At 41.7% G+C, this 21,446-nt stretch overlaps 1 protein-coding gene across 3 annotated transcripts in view; it reads right to left on the bottom strand.

Moving 5' to 3' along the window:
- TENT4B (terminal nucleotidyltransferase 4B) overlaps positions 1-21,446 on the bottom strand; it is an 81,583-nt gene that overhangs the window by 55,842 nt on the left and 4,295 nt on the right. The gene's annotated exons all lie outside the window — the stretch shown is intronic.

Below are 21,446 nucleotides of genomic sequence, written 5' to 3'. Positions count from 1 at the left end.
AACATGGTAAAACCCTGTCTCTAAAATAAATTTAAAAAGTAGCTGGTCAGAGTGGTGCTCACCTGTAGTCCCAGCTACTCAGGAGGCTGAAGCAAGAAGATCACTTGACCCTAGGAGGTCAAGGCTGCAACGAAGCCTTGATGGTGTCACTATACTGTAGCCTGGGCAACAGAACAAGACCCTGTTTCAAATAAATAAATAAATAAAACAAAAAAACTGGCCGGACGTGGTGGCTCATGCCTGTAATCTCAGCACTTTGGGAGGCTGAGGCGGGCGGATCACGAGGTCAGGAGATCAAGACCATCCTGGCCAACATGGTGCAACCCCGTCTCTACTCAAAATACAAAAATTAGCTGGGCGTGGTGTCATGTGCTACTCGGGAGGCTGAGGCAGGAGAATCCCTTGAACCAGGGAGTCAGAGGTTGCAGTGAGCCGAGATCGCGCCACTGCACTTCAGCCTGGCGACAAAGCGAGACTCCATCTCAAAAAAAGAGAGATAGATCTTATATCTTTCACATAAAAATTAACTTAAAATAGATCACAGACCTAAATGTAAAACAAAAACTATAAAACTCCTGTAAGATAATATAAGGGGAACTCTAGATGACTGTGGTTTGGCGAAGACTTTCTAGACACAATACCAAAAGCAAAATCCATCAAAGAAAGAATTGGTAAACTGGACTGCACTAAAATGCATAATGTGTGCTCTGCAAAAGACACTATTTAAGAGAATGAAAAGATAAGTCACGGACTCGGAAAAAATATTTGCAAAACACGTATCTAATAAAAGACTTATTATCCAAAATATACAAAGAAGCCAGACACAGAAAGAGAAATATTACATGTTCTTACTCATATGTGGGAGCTAAAAAAAAGTTGATCTCATAGAAGTAGAGAGTAGAATGATAGATACCAGAGGCTAACAAAAGAGTAAGAGGGGCCAGGCATGGTGGCTCACCCCTGTAATCCCAGCACTTTGGGAGGCTGAGGCGGGTGGATCAGGAGGTCAAGAGTTCAAGACCAGTCTGGCTAAGATGGTGAAACCCCATCTCTACTAAAAATATAAAAATTAGTCGGGTGTGGTAGCATTCGCCTGTAATCCCAGCTACTCGGGAGGCTGAGGCAGAGAATTGCTTAAACCTGGGAGGCGGAAGCTGCAGTGAGTCGAGATTGTGCCACTGTACTCTAGCCTGGGTAACAGAGCGACTCCGTATCAAAAAAAAAAAAAAAAAAAAAAAGAGTAGGGGAGACAGGGAGCTGATGAAGAATGGCTGGTTAAGGGGTAAAAAAAATAAAGCCAGGTAGAAAGAATAAGTTCTAATGTTTGACAGCACAATGAGGTGACTTATAGTTAATAATTTATTGTATATTTCAAAATAGCTAGACATTTTGAAATGTTCCCAACATAAAGAAATGACAAATGTTTGAGGTAATACTCTAATTACCTTGATTTGATCCACATTGTATGCATGTATCAAAATATCACATGCATCCCATAAATATGTACAATTATTTTATTAAGTATTAATTTTAAAAGAATCAAAAAATACACATATACAAAGAACTCTTAAAACTTAACAATAAGCCGGGCATGGTGGCTCACGCCTGTAATCTCATTACTTTGGGAGGCAAAGGTGGGTGGATCATGAAGACCAGGAGTCCAAGACCAGCCTGGCCAACATGGCAAAACCCTGTCCCTACTATAAATACAAAAATTAGCCAGGTGCAGTGGCACATGCTTGTAATCCCAGCTATTTGGGAGGCTAAGGCACAAGAATCACTTGAATCCAGGAAGCAGAGGTTGCAGTGAGCTGAGATCATGCCACTGCATTCCAGACTGGGCGACAGAGCAAGACTCTGTCTCAAAAAAAGCAAACAAAAAGAACCCCAGAAGCAATAAAAGAACAATCTGATTTAAAAATGGGCAAAAGATCAGAACAGATACTTTGCCAAATAACATATACACATATCAAATAAGCAGATGAAATCCGGGCGCAGTGGCTGACGCCTGTAATCCCAGCACTTTGGGAGGCCGAGGCGGGCGGATCACCTGAGGTCAGGAGTTCAAGACCAGCCTGGCCAACATGGTGAAATCCTGTCTCTACTAAAAATACAAAAACTAGCCGGGCATGGTGGTGGGCGCCTGTAATCCCAGCTACTTGGGGAGCTGAGGCAGGAGAATCACTTGAACCCAGGAGGCAGAGGTTGCAGTGAGCCAAGATTGTACCATCGCACTCCAGCCTGGGCAATAGAGCGAGATTCCATTTCAATGAACAACACAACAACAACAACAACAAATAAGCAGATGAAAAGATGCTCAACATCATACGTCATTAGAGAACTGCAAAGTAAGACAAGATATCACTACATATCTATTAGAATGGTGAAAAGCCAAAACACTGACAACACCAAATGCTAACGAGGATGTGGAGCGACAGGAACTTGATTCATTGCTGGTGGGAATGCAAAATGGTACAGTCACCCTGAAAGACAGTTTGGCAGTTTCTTACAAAACTAAACATACTCTTACCATACGATCCAACAATCGTGCTCCTTGGTATTTATCCAAATGAGCTAAAAACATGACCACACAAAAACCTACACACAGATGTTTATAGTAACTTCATGCATAATTGCCAAAACTTAGGAGCAACCAAAATGTCCTTCAGAAGGTGAATAGATAAACTCATACACCTATACAATGGAGTATTATTCAGCAGTACAAAGAAAAGAGCTGGCAGGGCAGGGTGGCTCACGCCTGTAATCCCAGCACTTTGGGAGGCCGAGGTGGGTGGATTACCTGAGGACAGGTGTTTGAGACCAGCCTGACCAACATGGTAAAACCCCACCTTTACCAAAAATACAAACATTAGCCAGGCAGGGGAGGTATGCGCCTGTAGTCCAAGCTACTTGGGAGGCTGAGACAGGAGAACTGCTTGAACCCAGGAGGCGGAGAGTTTGCAGTGAGCCAAGATTGCGCCACTGCACTCCAGCCTGGGCGAGAGCGAGACTCCATCTCAAAAAAAAGAAAAGAGCTATCAAGCCAGGAAGGAACATGGAAAGAAGCCAATCTGTATGATTCCAACTATATGACATTCTGTAAAAGGTAAAACTATAGAGACTGTAAAAGGATCAGTGGTTATCAGGGGTTCAGGTAGATGGAGGGATGAAAAGGTGGAACAAAGGGGATTTTTAGGGCAGTGAAGCTACTCAATATGATACTATAATGCTAGATACATGTCATGATATATTTGCCAACACTCATAGAAACTGCAACACCAAGAGTGAACTCTAAAGTAAATTACGGACCTTAGTTAACAGTAATGTATCAATATTTGGCTCTTCAGTTGTAACAAATGTACCACACTATTTCAAGATGCTAGTAATGGGGAAATGTGAGGGAGATAGAGAAACTATGTACTCCTGCTCAATTTTTCCATAAACCTAAAACTGCTAAAAAAAAAAAAAGTAATAAATTCTATTAAAATATATAGTCAACCCTCCATATACTCAGGGGATTGGTTTCAGGAATCCCCTTGTTTACCAAGAACATGCATACCTCAGTCTCCCAGTCAGCACACTGTACAGGTGGGTTTCATGTCCTGTAAGTACAATTTTTTTTTTCTCTTGGAGACAGAGTCTCATTCTGTCACCCAGTCTGGAGTCCAGTGGCACAATCATAGCTCACTGCAACCTCTGCCTCCCAATTCTCCTGCCTCAGTTTAGCAAGCAGCTGGGATTACAGGCATGCACCACCTATGCCTGGTTAATTTCTGTACTTCTGTTTAGTAGAGGTGGGGTTCTACCATGTTAGCCAGGTTGGTCTCAAACTCCTGGCTTCAACTGATCTGCCTGCCTTGGCCTCTCAAAGTTCTGGGATTATAGGCATGAGCCACTATACCTGGCCTACACTGTATTTTTATTTATTTATTTTTGAGACAGAGTCTTGCTCTGTCACACAGGCTAGAGTGTGGTGGTGCAATCTTGGCTCACTGCAACCTCCACCCCGTTGGCTCACTGCAACCTCTGCTGCGTTAGCTCACTGCAACCTCTGCTGCGTTAGCTCACTGCAACCTCCACCTCCCAGGTTCAAGCAATTCTCTGGCTTCAGCCTCCTGAGTAGCTGGGATTACAAGTGCACACCACCACACCCAGCTATTTTTTGTATTTTTAGTAGGCACATGGTTTCACCACATTGGCCAGGCTGGTCTCAAACTCCTGACCTCAGCTGATCCGCCTGCCTTGGGCTCCCAAAGTGCTAGGCTTACAGGCATGAGTCACTGCGCCTGGCCTACAACTATATTTTTAATCCAAGTTTGGTTTAAAAAAAATCCACATATAAGTGGACCCATACAGATCCAGCCTGTGTTGTACAAATATCAACCGTATATGCCTTGGGCAAGAAAAACTGAGAAGGAGCTTCTTCTAAATAGAAAAATCCATGACTATCTGGGAGACCAAGGCCCTTATTAGGACGAAATAGCCCCCTCATCTGTGATCCCTTGATACTGACTTAGCAAGAACCACCATGTTTCCCAGCTTCCATTCGCCACTAATCCACTTTCCCCACCACAGCCAGAGTGACTTCTCACTCTGTTGCCCAGGCTGTTGTGCAGTGGCATGATCACAGCTCACTGCAGCCTCAACTTCCTAGGCTCAAGCGATCCTTGCACTTCAGCCTCCCAAGTAACCGGGACTACAGGCGCATGCCACCACACCTGGCTATTTTTTGTATTTTTTGTAGAGTTAGGATTTTGCTATGGTTTCCAGGCTGGTCTCAAACTCCTGGGCCCAAGCAACCCTCCTGCCTCAGCCTCCCAAAGTATTAGGATTACAGGCATGAGCCTGGCACAGAGTGACTTTTAAAAACATGAATTCTGAGACTAGGCACAGTGGGTCAAACCTGTAACCCCAGCACTCTGGGAGGCTAAGGTGGGAGGATGGCTTGAGGCCTGGAGTTTGGGAATAGCCCAGGAAACAAAGTGAGATCCTGTCACTACAATTAAAAAAAAAAAAAACACTGGGCACAGTGGCTCATGCCTATAATCCCAGCACTCTGGGAGGCGGGTGGATCACCTGAGGTCAGGAGTTTGAGACTAGCCTAGCCAACATGGTGAAACCCCATCTCTACTAAAAATACAAAAATGAGCCAGGCATGATGGCCCGCACCTGTAGTCCCAGCTACTCAGGAGGCTGAGGCAGTAAAATCACTTGAACCCAGGAGGTGGAGGTTGTGGTGAACCGAGATCATGCTGCTGCACTCCAGCCTGGATGACAGGGTGAGACTCCATCTCAAAGAAAAAAAAAAATCCCTATCTTGCCCAGGCCTGAGAGATAGCTTTGTCTACTGACTTCCCCAGGAACAACTGCAAACTCCTAAGGTAGCTGTGACCTAGAGGCTGAGTGCGGCTCATCTTCTGGAGCCTTCCCTTACAGGGGCCATACTGCCATTTCTTTAACGCTGCTGCTACCATGCTTGTTACATAGTTTTTACATGTAAATGATGACTTTTAAAATATTTGATTGGGGGATATCTTGGGGGAATCACTGGACAAATTCACTCCCAGTAGGAAATCTTCCTATAAGGAAGGCTGTATGGGTTATGCTAGCCTGAGGGCAGGAATGATTCACATGAAGGTTAAGAATATTAGCACAAGTTGCCCAGGTGTGGTGGCTCACGCCTGTAATCCCAGCACTTTGGGAGACTGAGGCAGGCAGATCGTGAGGTCAGGAGTTCAAGTCCAGCCTGGCCAACATAGTGAAACCCCATCTCTGCTAAAAATACAAAAAATTAGCCAGGCGTGGTGGCAGGCGCCTGTAATCCCAGCTACTCGGGAGGCTGAGGTTGCAGTGAGCGGAGATTGCACCACTGCACTCCAGCCTGGGAGACAGTGTGAGACCCCATCTCAAAAAAAAAAAAGAATATTAGCACAAGTTGAAGAACATATAATTCACGTTTCACTTCAAGGGAAAGCATCTTACTCCTGCTTACTGAATTTAGGCTGAGAGAACTTTGTCTACTGAGCAGAAGTTCACAGGTCATAGGTCTGTTCTGGTTTCCTTCAGCTACCAACAGCTAAAAGCAAAGGCCAGGTATGGCTTCTGACAAAGGTCTTCCTTGACAGTCTTGGCTACTGACCAAAAGCCAAGTAGAGTTCACTACAGGGAGGATTAACTTCCCTTCATGCATGCACACATGGGGCACCAATCATCCCAAGCCCACTTCACTTTCCTGTGACCTGCCTTGCTTCTCTTTGCCTGGGGTGACAGCTCATTAACAGACCCAGTTAGAAACTATTTCCTTTTTCACCCTTAGCCTGCTTTCCCTATAAGAAGCAAACCCTCAAGACAACCAAGTAGCTTGAAGAGGAAAGGTTTCTCCTTTTAGAAGCATTCCAGCTAACAACAGAAAAAGGATCAAGAGACTATCATAAACTTACAATCCAAATAATGAATTAATAAATATAGGCAGTAATCATTAATAACTAATACCACAAAAAGACATTAAGATATGTGTCTTCTGAGAGATGTACACACCACCATTTATGATGCATTTTTGCAAAAAAAAAAAAAAAAAACACCCACAAAATCTAAACAAATCTCTAGATCTAGTTACAAATTTACAGAAAATACAGGGGAAAAAGGGATCATAGTAAACTGATACCAGAGGAATATAACCAGCAAAATCCAGAGAGTAGGAAAGTCCATAGGAAACAACGCTTGGTTTCTTCAACAAATAAATATGGGGGAAAAGAGACAGCAGAGAAATCTATAAATTAAGATTTAAAATGTACCTCAAACAATGCTTTGAAATAATCTTGTTTGGATTTTGATTTGAGCAAACTTTAAAAAATTATTATGGGACAATTGAGGAAATATGAACATTGGATATTTGATACGGCAAATGAATTATTTATTGCTCACTTCTTTTAGGTATTAATAATGGTGTTACGATTATGCCTTCTTTTAAGTCCTTATCTAAAGATACACAAAGAACTATTTATATGAAATTATATGATATTGGCTGGGTGCAGTGGCTCAAGCCTGTAATCCCAGCACTTTGGGAGGCCGAAGTGGGCGGACCACCTGAGGCCAGGAGTTCAAGACCAGCCTGGCCAACATGTTGAAACCCCATCTCTACTAAAAATACAAAAACTAGCCAGGTGTGGTGGTGCGTGCCTGTAATCCCAGCTACTCAGGAGACTGAGGCAGGAGAATCGCTTGAACCTAGGAGGCAGAAGGTACAGTAAGCACAGGTCACGCCACTGCATTCCAGCCTGGGTGACAGAGCGAGACTCTGTCTCAAAAAAAAAGAAATTATGTGATATGGAATTTGTTTCAAAATAATGTGGGAGGTCCAGGCACGGTGGCTCACAACTGTAATCCCAGCACTTTGGGAGGCCAAGGTGGGTGGATCAACTGAGGTGAGGAGTTTGAGACCAGTCTGGCCAACATGATGAAACCGAGTCTCTACTAAAAATACAAAAAAAAAAAAAATTAGCTGGGTGTGGTGGCGGGCACCTGTAATCCCAGCTACTCAGGAAGCTGAGGCAGAAGAATCTCTTGAAACCAGGAGGCAGAGGCTGCAGTAAGCCAAGATCATGCCACTGCACTCCAGCCTGGGCAAGAAGAGCAAAACTCCATCTCAAAAAAAGAGAAAAGAAATTGTATATATTTGCAAAATCTCTTACAAATTAATAAGAAAAAGACAAACACCTCCAAAAGAAAAATGAACAAAGGCAGTAATTCAAAAGAAAAATAAATAGCTAAAGAATGTAAAGACATATGCAAATTGTCAGTAAATACTACAAAATTGGCAAAACTGTTTCCTTCTGCATTCTTTTTTTTTTTAATTATTTTTTCTGGAGATAGGGTCTCACGACATTGCTCAATGAGGAAACAAGAGTCATTTCAACAAATGATTCTGGGACAACTGGATACCCACAGGCAAAGGAATGAAATGGGACCTCTACCTCACACCATATTTTAAAAATGAACTCAAAACAGGCTGGGCGTGGTGGCTCACGCCTGTAATCCCAGCACTTGGGGAGGCCGAGATGAGAGGATTGCTTGAGCCCAGGAGTTCAAGACCAACCTGACAAACATGGTGAAGCCCCCTCTTTACTAAAAATATAAAAATTAGCCAGGCTTGGTGGTGCACGCCTGTAATCCCAGCTACTCGGGTGCTGAAGCATGAGAATTGCTTGAACCGAGGAGGCAGAGGGTGCAGTAAGCCAAGATCATGCCACTGCACTCCAGCCTGGGCAAGAAGAGCAAAACTCCATCTCAAAAAAAGAGAAAAGAAATTGTATATATTTGCAAAATCTCTTACAAATTAATAAGAAAAAGACAAACACCTCCAAAAGAAAAATGAACAAAGGCAGTAATTCAAAAGAAAAATAAATAGCTAAAGAATGTAAAGACATACGCAAATTGTCAGTAAATACTACAAAAATGGCAAAACTGTTTCCTTCTGCATTCTTTTTTTTTTTTTTAATTGTTTTTTATGGAGATAGGGTCTCACGACATTGCTCAATGAGGAAACAAGAGTCATTTCAACAAATGATTCTGGGACAACTGGATACCCACAGGCAAAGGAATGAAATGGGACCTCTACCTCACACCATATTTTAAAAATGAACTCAAAACAGGCTGGGCGTGGTGGCTCACGCCTGTAATCCCAGCACTTGGGGAGGCCGAGATGAGAGGATTGCTTGAGCCCAGGAGTTCAAGACCAACCTGACAAACATGGTGAAGCCCCCTCTTTACTAAAAATATAAAAATTAGCCAGGCTTGGTGGTGCACGCCTGTAATCCCAGCTACTCGGGTGCTGAAGCATGAGAATTGCTTGAACCGAGGAGGCAGAGGGTGCAGTAAGCCAAGATCACACCACTGCACTCCAGCCTGGGCAACAGAGCAAGACTGTCTCAACAACAACAACAAAAAAACCTCAAAATGTATCAAAGACCTAAATACAAGAGCTAAAACTATAAAACTCATAGAAGGAAACAAAGTTCACAAGTAAATCTTCAGCATTCTGGATTTAGCAACAGTTTCTTACATATGACAAGCAACCAAAGAAAAAAAATAGACAAATTAGACATCATTGAAACAAAACTTTGTGCTTTAAAAGACATTATCAAGAAAATGAAAAGATTAAAGCTTTTAATCAGTTTATTTAAGAAAAAAAAAAAACCTAAAAGAAAGTAAAAAAAAAAAACCCACAGCATGTGATAAATATCTACAAACCATCCATCTGATAAGGGTCTAGCATTTAGAACAAGCTCATCCAACCCACGGCCAGAGGCCCACGATGGCTTTGAATGTGGCCCAACATAAACTTGTAAACTTTCTTAAAACATTATGAGATGTTTTGGTAATTCTTTTTTTAGCTCATCAGCTGTCATTACTGTTAGTGTATTTTATGTGTGGTCCAAGACAACTCTTCTTCTTCTAATGTGGCCCAGGGAAGTCGAAAGATTGGACACCCCGATCTAGAATATAAAGAACTGTTTTAGCTGGGCATGCTAGCGACATGCCTGCAGTCCTAGCTACTCAGGAAGATGAGTCGTGAGTACTGTTTGAGCCCAGGAGGGCAAAATGGCAGTGAACTATGATCACGCCACTGCACTCCAACCTGGGTGACAAAGTGAGGCCTCATCTTTAAAATAAAATAGGCCAGGCACAGTGGCTCATGCCTCTAATTCCAGCACTTTGGGAAGCTGAGATGGGCGGATTGCTTCAGCTCAGGAGTTTGAGACCAGCCTGGGCAATAAGGTGAGACTCTGTCTATACTAAAATACAAAAAAAAAAAAAAAAAAAAAAAAAAAATTAGCCAGGCATGGTGGCATGCGCCTGTGGTCCCAGCTGTGGGATGCTGGCTGAGGTGGGAGGATCGCTTGAGCCTGGGGTGGGGGCAGAGGTTGCAGTGAGTCAAGATGGCATCACTACACTCCAGCCTAGGTGACAGAGCAAGACCCTGTCTCAGTAAAATAAAATAAAGAACTCCTATAGCTCAACAATAAAAAGATAAATAACCCGATTTTAAAATAGTCAAAAGATTTGAATAGATATTTCTCCAACAAAGATGTGCACATGGCCAACAAGCTCATGTAAAGATATTCAACATTTTTAGTCACCACTAACAATCAAAATCACAAATGACACACTTACTTCATACCCACTAGATTGGCTATAATAAAGAAGACAGATAATAAAGAAAGTGCAGACTGGGTGCAGTGGCTCACGCCTGTAATCCCAGCACTCTGGGAGGCTAAGGCAGGTGGATCACTTGAAATCAGGAGTTCAAGACCAGCCTGACCAACATGGCAAAACCCTGTCTCTATAAAAAATACAAAAATTAGCCAGGCATGGTGACACTCACCTGTAATCCCAGCTACTCGGGAGGCTGAGAGATACAAGAATTGCTTGAACCCGGGAGGTGGAGGTTGCAGTGAGCCAAGATCGTGCTACTGCACTCCAGCCTGGGCGATAAAGCAAGATTTCACCTCAAAAAAAAAAAAAAAAAAAAAGTGCTGTCAAGTATGTGGAGAAATTGGAAATTTCATTCACTGCTGGTAGAATATAAAATGTCACAGCCACTTTAAAAAATAATTTGGCAGTTCCTCAAAATGTTAAACAGAGAGTTAACTTAAGACCCAGGAATTCCTCACTTAAGTATATACCCAAGAAAAATGAAAACACGTTCACATAAAAACTTGTACATGAACGTCTACAGCAGTAATATTCATAACAGCCAAAAAATGGAAACAACCTAAATGTCCTTCTACAGGTGAATGGATAAACAAAATGTGGCATATACATGCAATAAAATATTCAGCCATAAAAAGGAATGAAGTACTGACACATGCTACGACACAGATAACCTTTGGAAACAGATAAGTTTGAGAAGCCAAGCACAAAAGGCCACAAACTGTTATGATTCCACTTATATGAAAGGTCCAGAGTAAACAAATCCACAGAGACAGAGAGTCTATATGTGACTGCCAGGGTTAGGGTGTGTGAGGGAGTGGGGAGTGATAATGGGTTCAGAGTTTCTTTCTGGGGTGATGAAAATGTTCTGGAATTAGTTGCGATGGTTGTACAACCTTCTAATATATGAAAACCACTGAACTGTACACTTTAAAAGGGTTAAATTTATGGTATGTGAACTACTATCTCAATAAAAATAAGTAGAAAAATAAAGGATAACCTTTTTTGCCTTTTAATTTTAATTTCATTACACGCATATTTTGCTGATAAAAAAGAAATAATGTCGTCTGGGGCAAAGGCTCAGCTTAATCCATGTCTGGTAAAAAAACAAAAGACTGGAAACAAAATGGTCAACAAGAAATTGGTAAGATAAATTAAGGTACATTAAATCAATGGAATATAACCAAAAAAAGACAAAAGAAAAAAATAAATAAATGGAATATCACATACATATGTACTATGAATACAAGGTCATTCTAAAGGCAATGAGATATTAAAAATGGTATAGAAATATATTTGAAATGAAAAGATGTTTGTCATATTAGTAAAAAAAAAAAAAATTTTTCAGACGAGGTCTCGCTCTGTCACCCAGGCTGGAGTGCAGTGGCATGAACTTAGCTCACTGCAACCTCTGCCTCTTGGTCTCAAGCGATCCTCCCAGCTAAGCCTCCCAAGTAGCTGGGACTTCAAGGGCACGCCACCACCATGCCTGGCTAATTTTTTTTTTTGGTAGAGACGGAGTTTCACCATGTCACCCAAGCTGCTCTTGAACTCCTGGACTCAAGCGATCCACCTGCCTCAGCCTCCCAAAGTGCCAAGGTTACAGGCAGTTAATCCCAGGTGAGCCACCATGCCCAGCCCAGTAAAAACTTTTTTTTTAAGTCAAAAAAGTATATCCACAATATTCTGATGCCCTTCTCCCAATGAAGAAAAAAAATTTAGATGGAAAACCAGTTCTAAGTTCTGGCCTCGACTGTAAGAGAATAAATTTCTTTTATTTAAACAACAACAGGCTGGGCGCAGTGGCTCACACCTGTAATCCCAGCACTTTGGGAGGCCAAGGCAGGTGGATCACAAGGTCAGGAGCTCAAGACTAGCCTGGCCAATATGGTGAAACCTCGTCTCTACTAAAAATACAAAAATTAGCCAGGTATGGTGGTGGGCGCCTGTAATCCCAGCTACTCGGGAGGCTGAGGAAGAAAACTGCTTGAACTTGGGTGGCGGAGCTTGCAGTGAGCCAAGATAGCGCCACTGCACTCCAGCCTGGGCGACAGAGGGAGACTCCACCTAAAAACAACAACAACAAAACAACAACAACAAACAGGATGGGCTCACACCTGTAATCCCAATACTTTGGGATGCTGAGGTGGGAAGACTGCTTGAGACCACAAGTTCAAAACCAGCCAAAATGGTGAGATCCCATTTCTTTCTTTCTTTTTTTTTTATTTTTTATTTTTTTTGAGATGAAGTTTCACTCTTACTGTCCAGGATGGAGTGCAATGGCACAATCTTGGCTCACTGCAACCTCCGCCGGCCGGGTTCAAGTGATTCTCCTGCCTCAGCCTCCCAAGTAGCTGGAATTACAGGCACGTGCCACCACGCCCGGCTAATTTTGTATTTTTAGTAGAGAGGCGGTTTATCCATGTTGGTCAGGCTGGTCTCGAACTCCCGACCTCAGGTGATGCGCCTGCCTTGGCCTCCCAAAGTACTGGGATTACAGGCGTGAGCCATCGCACCCGGCGAGACCCCATTTCTATAAAATAAAATAAACAAATAAAACCCAACTCTTTAAAAACATTAAAATTATGCCCACAGTAAGAGTGCGTATTGATAAAAGAAAAACATAATATATATATATAAACATTAAAAAGTCAAAAAATATTTACATCAAACTGTTAACAGAAATTATATCAGGCCGGGCGCGGTGGCTCATGCCTGTAATCCCAGTACTTTGGGAGGCCGAGGCAGGTGGATCACAAGATCAGGAGATCAAGACCATCCTGGCTAACACGGTGAAACCCCGTCTCTACTAAAAATACAAAAAATAAGCCGGGTGTGGTGGCGGGCGCCTGTAGTCCCAGCTACTCGGGAGGATGAGGCAGGAGAATGGCGTGAACCCAGGAGGCGGAGCTTGCAGGGAGCCGAGATGGTGGGCGACAGAGCGAGACTCCATCTCAAAAAAAAAAAAAAAAAAGAAATTATATCCTGGTAGTGATATTACAGGGGTTATTTTTCTTCCTTTATTTTAGCTATATTTAGGGACAGTAGTATAAACACCCCAAACAAACAAGAAAGTAAAGGGTGAATAACTTCAAAGAACAAAGACACTAAAATTTCCAAACTTATCACTAGTACTTTATTAAGTCCAAGTTCCTGGAAATTAGCCAAAAGTCACCTAATTATAGAATTAAAACACAATCCTATGTATTCTTATTCTTGCTTTGGCAGGAATGTACAATACCTGACAGTGCTAAGAGTTAAGTTACTTTCACAAAATCAAAACAGTGACTACAAAGGGCCAGTAAGGGAAAACTAAGGGACTAAGTCCCAATTCTCAGGTCACAAAGCTGTTTAGATAAAACAATTTATTCTAGGATAGATTTGAAGATCAAGTATCTATTCTATAGAGTCTAAAGGTATTATTCAGGTATAAAAATACGGTAAGAAAACTTTACCACCACCACCACCAACAAACCACTAACCACAGGTTTACTCCCTAAAATATAGCCAAGCCAACAGACTATAAAATATCCTCATATGAAAAGACAGGACTCCCAATTTTGAAATAAACCCCACAGTTTTACTTTTTTATGTTTTTAGAAAACGAGGCTAAAGATCTACTTCATGCTAGTAACTAGTTTCTAAGAAAAAGCAACATGTAAAGGAAACACTGAAAATTACTTCAAAGACAAAAAAAAGTTAAAATGTTACTGCTAAGAGTAAAACCAAAGAAAAACTTGAAAATTAAAGCCTTTCAAGTCACAATTTTAGAGATTTTTCATTGAGAAAGTTCAATACTGCCAAGATGTTTTAAAATAAAAAAACTTAAAATTAGATGAGGCTATTTTTATTGATTAATATAAGGCAAAACAGGCTATCACTACACATATTAGAACCGCTCAAATAAAAAAGTGGTAACACTAAATGCTAGCAAGGATGCAGAGAAACTGGATATCTCATATATTGTTGATAGGAATATAAGAGGATATAGTCATTCTAGAAAATAAATAGTTCAGCAGTTTCTCTAAAAACCAAACATGCACTTACCATACGATCCAAACATTTGGGCATTTATTCCCCCAAAATGAAAACTTTATATTCACATAAAAATATTTATATACATGAATGTTTATAGCAGCTTTATTGCAATAGCCAAAAAACTGGAAACCACCCTTCTGGTATGTCCTTCAATAAGTAAATGGTTAAACAAATTGTGTGGTTCAGCCATACTATGGACTACTACTCAATAGTAAAAAGAAATGAACTACTGATACATGCAGCAATTTGGATGGCTCTCAAAGGAAGTATGGTAAAAGAAAAAAAGCCAAAGTTACATTCTGTATGATTCCATTTATATAACATTCTCAAAATGGCAAAATTACAGAGATGCAAACAGATTAGTGGTTGCTGGAAGGGTGCGTGCGGCTATAAAGTGGTAGCATAGGGAGCCCTGAGGTGATGGAGTAGCTCTGTATATAGAACTATAGACTGTTACAGTGGCTATCCAGATCTACACATGATAAAATTGCATACAATTATATATATACACACACACACAAATACATGTGAAACTGGTGAAAAAGACTTATGGATTGCAACGATGACAATTTCCTGGTTCTCGACATTAAATTATCGTTATGTGAGCTATTACCATTAGGTGAAACTTGGTGAAGGGAACATGGGCTCTGTACTATTTTTCACAACTTCCTATAAATCTGTAATTATTTCAAAATAGAAAGTAAAAAAATTAGTAGGGCTATGTATGAGGAGGTTAATATAATAACAAATGGAAAAGGTTTAGCATAGCATTTGAAACACGGTAATAAAGGCTTCCATTTTATTGAAACTTTTATTACATTAATTTGAAAACACAGGTTTCCGCACTAAATATATACAACTATTTCAGCAAAAAGCATGACTTGAGCTAGAATTCCTTCATTTAATTACCAAATACTATGTGAAATCTCTTGTGCACATGGTTAAGATTGTTTTAAGACTTAAAATTGTCCAAGTGAATAGGGAACCAGTACACAACATAAATGGCTCAACATTCAGCTTTTTTCCCAAAAATCTTTAACTCAAATGTCTTTTTACATCATCAAGTAACTTATCAGATGGAAATAAATGTATCATCTGCTGTGTGATTCCAAATTAAGGAAAGTCTAACTCAAAGCCATCCTCAACTTGAATATATATAATCTCTTACAAAAAAACAATTACGTGTAATCTTAAGAATAGTGAAACAAACTCAAAGCCTTTTTGGCATTCCACAGCAGCTGAGTCCCTACCAAATATTCTGGGGTGGAAAGAACATTCTACTGGCCATCCTCTGAATTCCTCAGCAGACTCTAAGCTGTCCAGTCAGCTCTGCAGGAAACAGCAAATACCAGGTGCTGGTAACTAGTCTCTAATTCTTCAAAAAAGCATTATCTTTGGCCTACAGCCCCTTCAAGATTACTCTATACCTATGTGTGTGTAAGTGATTAATACAGTCTCTAGTGTTGTGGGTGTGATCCTGAAATAGTTTCCACCACTAAATGTTACTCTTAACAGAGTCAACAAAAGAGAGAATAGAAAGCTGTGTGAAATCATACAAAAGCTTGATTTTCTACTTTCCACAGGAAAAAAAATTACTTTAATTTTCTCAGCTTCAGCAGGTGCAAGAATATCTAACCACTGCCATGACGTCTATACCCTTCCTGTGATATTCAGTATACAGGTTATCTGAGAACAAGTGAGAACCATCTGATCAGTTCCGTATCACCAACGGAGCCCTTAAATTCTGTTCCCATGGACCCTTCTGTACTTCTAACACTATGATTTGTTGGCAGGAATTTCACGGAAGAAATTGAGATGTAAGGCCATCTGGCATGCCAGGATCAGAATTTTTCTAATACACACCCCCGTCCCTGACTTAGAATTTTCTAGTATCCCTTTCCCATCCTATCTTTCCTGTAATGTAGTAAGCCTTTTGTGTGACCACTGGGTAGACAGACTCCAAAAAGTCATTCACCGTTTCCTTTGCTTTCCAATAGTTAAAACTTTATGAGTGTTAAAAAAGAGTCCACAAAGACGAAGGGGGAAAAAAAAAGTCCAAACACTGAAATGCCAATGATTAATGGTGACAGTATTCAATGATCACAGATTTTGGATAAAAGATGGAAGTTGTGGAATGAAAGTTTAGTGGCTGGGCGCAGTGGCTCATGTCTGTAATCCTAGCACTGTGGGAGACCAAGGCAGGCAGATCATTTGAGTCAGGAGTCCAAGACCAGCCTGGCCAACACGGCGAAACCCCGTCTCTACTAAAAATACAAAAATTAGCCGGTGTGGTGGCGGGTGCCTGTAATCCCAGCTACTCAGGAGGCTGAGGCAGGAAAATCACTTGAACCCAGGAGTGTTGAAGTTGCAGTAAGCCAAGATCATGCCACTGCACTCCAGCCTGGGTGGCATAGCAAGACTCCATCTCAAAAAACAACAACAACAACAACAACAACAAAACAAAGAAAGTTAAGTTAGTTGAACACAGTATACTAAATTTTGAGACATTCTTAAATATGAATTATATTGTTAGTGTACAATCTACACTATAGAAAACCTAATGTCTTCTTAAAAGCGCATGTCAGTACCCAAATCAGTAAAATTCAATAACCTGAAGGTTCTAGTTCACTAAGAATTACTGTGGGCTATATCTGCAAATGCACAGAAATTAAATAGAGCACAAATCACTTGGAAAAAGGCCTCTAAATTCTTTCATATTCAATCTACTTTAATCTGTCCGATTGCTTTGGAGCCCAGCAGTAACACCAATCTCATTGATAACACTGTGTAGAAATAAGCAGAGATAGGCCGGGCACGGTGGCTCATGCCTGTAATCCCAGCACTTTGGGCGGCCGAGGCAGGTAGATCACCTGATGTTGGGAGTTTGACACCAGCCTGACCAACATGGAGAAACCCCATCTCTACTAAAGATACAAAATTAGGCATGGTGGCACATGCCTGTAATCCCAGCTACTTGGGAGGCTGAGGCAGGAGAATTGCTTGAACCCGGGAGGCAGAGGTTGCAATGAGCCAAGATCGCGCCACTGCACTCCAGCCTGGGCAACACAAGTGAAACTCCGTCTAAAAAAAAAAAAAAAAACAGAAAGAGAGAGAGAGGGAGGGAGGGAGAGCGAGAGAGAGAGAGAGAGAAAGAGAAGCAGATATAAGCCCTAATGCAGTGCTGAAAAAAGGCATGAACATCTTGGGCTTACTATGACATGATGAACAATGGGCACTAGAGGATGGCACATACAAGAGGATACTGCCCCACGGCAGTGAAGAGCACTACATCTCAGCCCTCCAAATCTCAGCTCCCCACTAGCAGGTCCACCTATACATCCCCCTACTATCTTCTTACCCAAACCAATAGTCCTTCTGGCCCTTATTTCCAAAAACACCACAAATATTTCCCCAGTCACTCAAGTTCAAAGCTACAGTGTGATTATTAAATCCACTTAAGGAATCTGAATCATCTCCATCCTTACCCTGTAATACCTCTCACATTCATTCTCCCTTCACATCCCCATTCCCACCATCCTAGTTTAAGAAATTGTACCTTAAACCCAAGTTTCCCAACAAGGTCTTGATGTCCCCACAGCCAAATTTGTACTCCAAAACATTGTTTTGAACAAGTCATCCAAGCCTTAAAAAAGCATCTACAGATCTGGCAGTACAGCCAACAGAAACCTATCATGAGCTTGGACAAACACCAAGCACCTTCCAGAAGAAGTTTCTGGACCCAGGGCTCAAGACCAAGTTCTGCAAATTCCCTGTATTTGCTACTTCTTGCCATCCCCTCTTTCTCCATAGTGATAAACAATTAAGTCTTTCAAAAGAAAAGGGTTTATGGCTCGTTTTCATGGACAAGCAGCAGCAGGTGGACAGCATCCTAAACCATAGCCAGTTCTGGAGGGGAGCAAAGCCCAAGAGAATCAGTGGAAGCAACTTAAAACATAAAAGGCCAGGCCAGGCATGGTGGCTCATGCCTGTAATCCTGACACTTTGGGAAGCCAAGGTGGGCAGATCACTTGAGGTCAGAAGTTCGAAACCAGTCTGGCCAACATGGTGAGACCCCATCTCTACTAAAAATACAAAAATTACCTGGGCATGGTGGCGGGCACCTGTAATCCCAGTTACTCGGGAGGCTGAGGCAGGAGAATTGCTTGAACCTGGGAGACGGAGGTTGCAGTGAGCCAAGATTGTGCCACCACACTCCAGCCTGGGCAAGACAGCAAGACTCCCTCTCATTAATTCATTCATTCATTCATAATTAAATAAATAAATAAGGCCAGGCATGGTGGCTCACACCTGTAATCCCAACATTTTGCTAGGCGGAGGCGGGAGAATCACTTGGACCAGGAGTTGGAGACCTTCATGGGCAACATGGCAAGACCCCATCTTTACAAAAAAAAAACAAAATGAGCCAGGCGTGGTGGCACTCGCCTGTAGTCCCAACTACTCAGGAGGCTGAGGTGGGAAGTTCACTTCAGCCTGGGAGGCCAAGGCTGCTGTGACCCATGATCATGACACTGCACTCCAGCCTGAGCGACAGAGCAAGACCCCGTCTCAAAAAAAAATTAAAAAAATAAATTTAGGCCAGGCACAGTGGCTCACACCTGTAATCCCAGCACACTGGGAGGCCAAGGCATGTGGATGGCTTGAGCCCAGGCAAAGGTTGCAGTGAGCCGAGATCACACCACTGCACTCCAGCCTGGGCAACAGAGCGAGACCCTGTCTCCATAAAATTAAATTAAAATTTAAAAATAATAAAACAAAAAATAAAAAAAGTTTTAAAAAGCAAACAAAATCCCTGGTCTGTGGGTACATGAAGAAGTCTGAGATGATGAGCTCAAGAGTTTTATTTTGAAGACTTTAGGATGAAATCCAATATCTTACTCTACATATTAAAGAAATGTCCATGTCATGTGTAAGAGGGAACACATAATAAAAGGAAAGTTAAACATAAGTGGGCTATACCAAGAGCATGAAGTGAGTACCTTTGAGAGTTCAGAGGAGAAACCAAAAACATCAAGGACTTAGGCAATGCAAGAGGTCAGCATTCTAAATAAATCAACCAATTTGGTTGAAGCAGAGAACACAAAAGACAGCTGCGAGAGACTATATAGCTGTCCCACGGTTCTAGTCCATTTTCACATGCTTTCTGGTCTCCTCTTCCCATCTGGACTATCAGTTCAGAGGCCAAGAACCACCACAATGTGTTAACCTATTAGCTAACTATCAGTCACATCTTAAGAATTCAGAAAACAATGGTAACAGTTTTAGTATATTTAATCTCAGAACAGCATAACATCGAGGTGCACTCTGAATTCGGATTTTTTTAAATACCTATATTAAAAATAGAAAAACTTTCTAAAGTTAAGAAATAAGGATACTGGCGAGAATGGTGGCTCATGCCTATAATCCCAGCACTCTGTGAGGCCAAGGTGGGAGGACTGCTTGAGGCCGGTTGAAGACCAGCCTAGGCAACAAATGGAGGCCCCATCTCTACAAAAAGTAAAAATAAAAAAATTAGGCAGGTGTGGTGACATGTGCCTGTAGTCCCAGCTACTCCAGGAAGCTAAGGCAGGAGGATCACTTGAGCCCAAGAGTTAGAGGATACAGTGAGCTATGATCACGTCACTCCACTCCAGCCTAGGCAGCAGAGTGAGACCCAGTCTCAAAAGAAAAAAAAGAAATCAGGATAATGAGGCCGGGCACGGTGGCTCATGCCTGTAATCCCAGTCCTTTGGGAGGCCAAGACGGGCAGATCACCTGAGGTCAGGAGTTCGAGACCAGCCTGACCAACATGAAGAAACCCCGTCTCTACTAAAAATAAAAAATTAGCCAGGCGTGGTGGCAAGCGCCTGTAATCCCAGCTACTCGGGAGGCTGAGGCAGCAGAATCGCTTGAACCTGGGAGGCAGAGGTTACGGTGAGCTGAGATCGAGCCACTGCACTCCAGCCTGGGCAACAAGAGCGAAACTCCGTCTCAAAAAAAAAAAAAAAATCAGGATACATGAATCAAAGCAAGAATTTCTAAGCACCCAGACACTCTTAACACTCTTGGGAATTGTTCTAATGTATTTTTTGAAACTAGGAGGTCTCAGAATTGAACTTTTTCTAATTAAAAAAGAAATTAACTGCTGACATCCTCTAAGGGAGGAGGCAAAAGAATGGAAAATCTGGTGAAGTGATAAGCAGTTTTTAAAGAGGTTTACAATCAGTTTTTAAACAGTAATCCCTCCGGGAAATGAAAATTCCTCTCCTAATCCCTTTGAGGGCAATATATTTGAATCAGGAACAAGAACATCTTGCTTCTAAGTATAAATATGAACCTTTTAGAGTATCTTCTGCATTAAATAGCAAGTAGAGGAGAGGACAATTTCTAATTTATCAAAAAAAAAATAAGCATCTTGGACTTGTATCTTTTGCTAGACACATGCAAAGAGGCTTCAGTAAAATGCAATTAAGGAACTTCAAGGTTTTCGTTGACAGTGATTACTTAACTGGAGCTTACTCCTGTGAAATGAAACTACCAGAAACCCTCAACATCAATTTGCTTGTCACTAAACCACAGGTTTACGCTTAGACTTGGAAATGCTAACAGGATGGAACCACAAGCCTTTAATAAAACGTGATGACCATGGAGAGCGCCCTTGAAGCTTAGCAACAGAGGACTCAACCCTAAAAGGGTTCCCTTTCTGGAATGTGAGGGCAGGTTTGACATGTACCACAGCACCAGTCCTAGAACGCTTGACTGCATTTTCCACAAAAGGTAGGAGTTGTAATAGTAGCATAGAGCAGACACCAGCCCACTGGAAGCAGATGGAACCCACCAACTCATTTTATCCAGACCTTCAAAAAGGTACACAGAACTCTCTCTCTCAGCCAAAGCAGGGCAGATCTGAATGAATAAATCCAGGAAAAGGTTCACATGGGATTACTAATTGGTAATTTCATTTGCATGCTAAAGCCCTCAGTGTAAAACACAACCCGAAAAATGAAAAGCAATTTGAAAGCCGGTTCTCCATACTCAAGCTACACACACACACACACACACACACACACACACACACACACCCACGAGACCCAAAAGCTTTGTTTTACAAAACAAATAAGATTCAGTGACCTATTTCAGCACAGGGACTCTTCTGAAGTGAGATCTAGTTGGAAACATTCCCTGCTTATGTACATAAT

The sequence above is a fragment of the Pan troglodytes genome, chromosome 18 (genome assembly GCF_028858775.2).
Source record: "Pan troglodytes isolate AG18354 chromosome 18, NHGRI_mPanTro3-v2.0_pri, whole genome shotgun sequence".
In the NCBI taxonomy this organism is placed as follows: domain Eukaryota; kingdom Metazoa; phylum Chordata; class Mammalia; order Primates; family Hominidae; genus Pan; species Pan troglodytes.
Note: the sequence above shows the minus strand (reverse complement) of the source record. Positions and strands in the feature narration are given on the sequence as shown.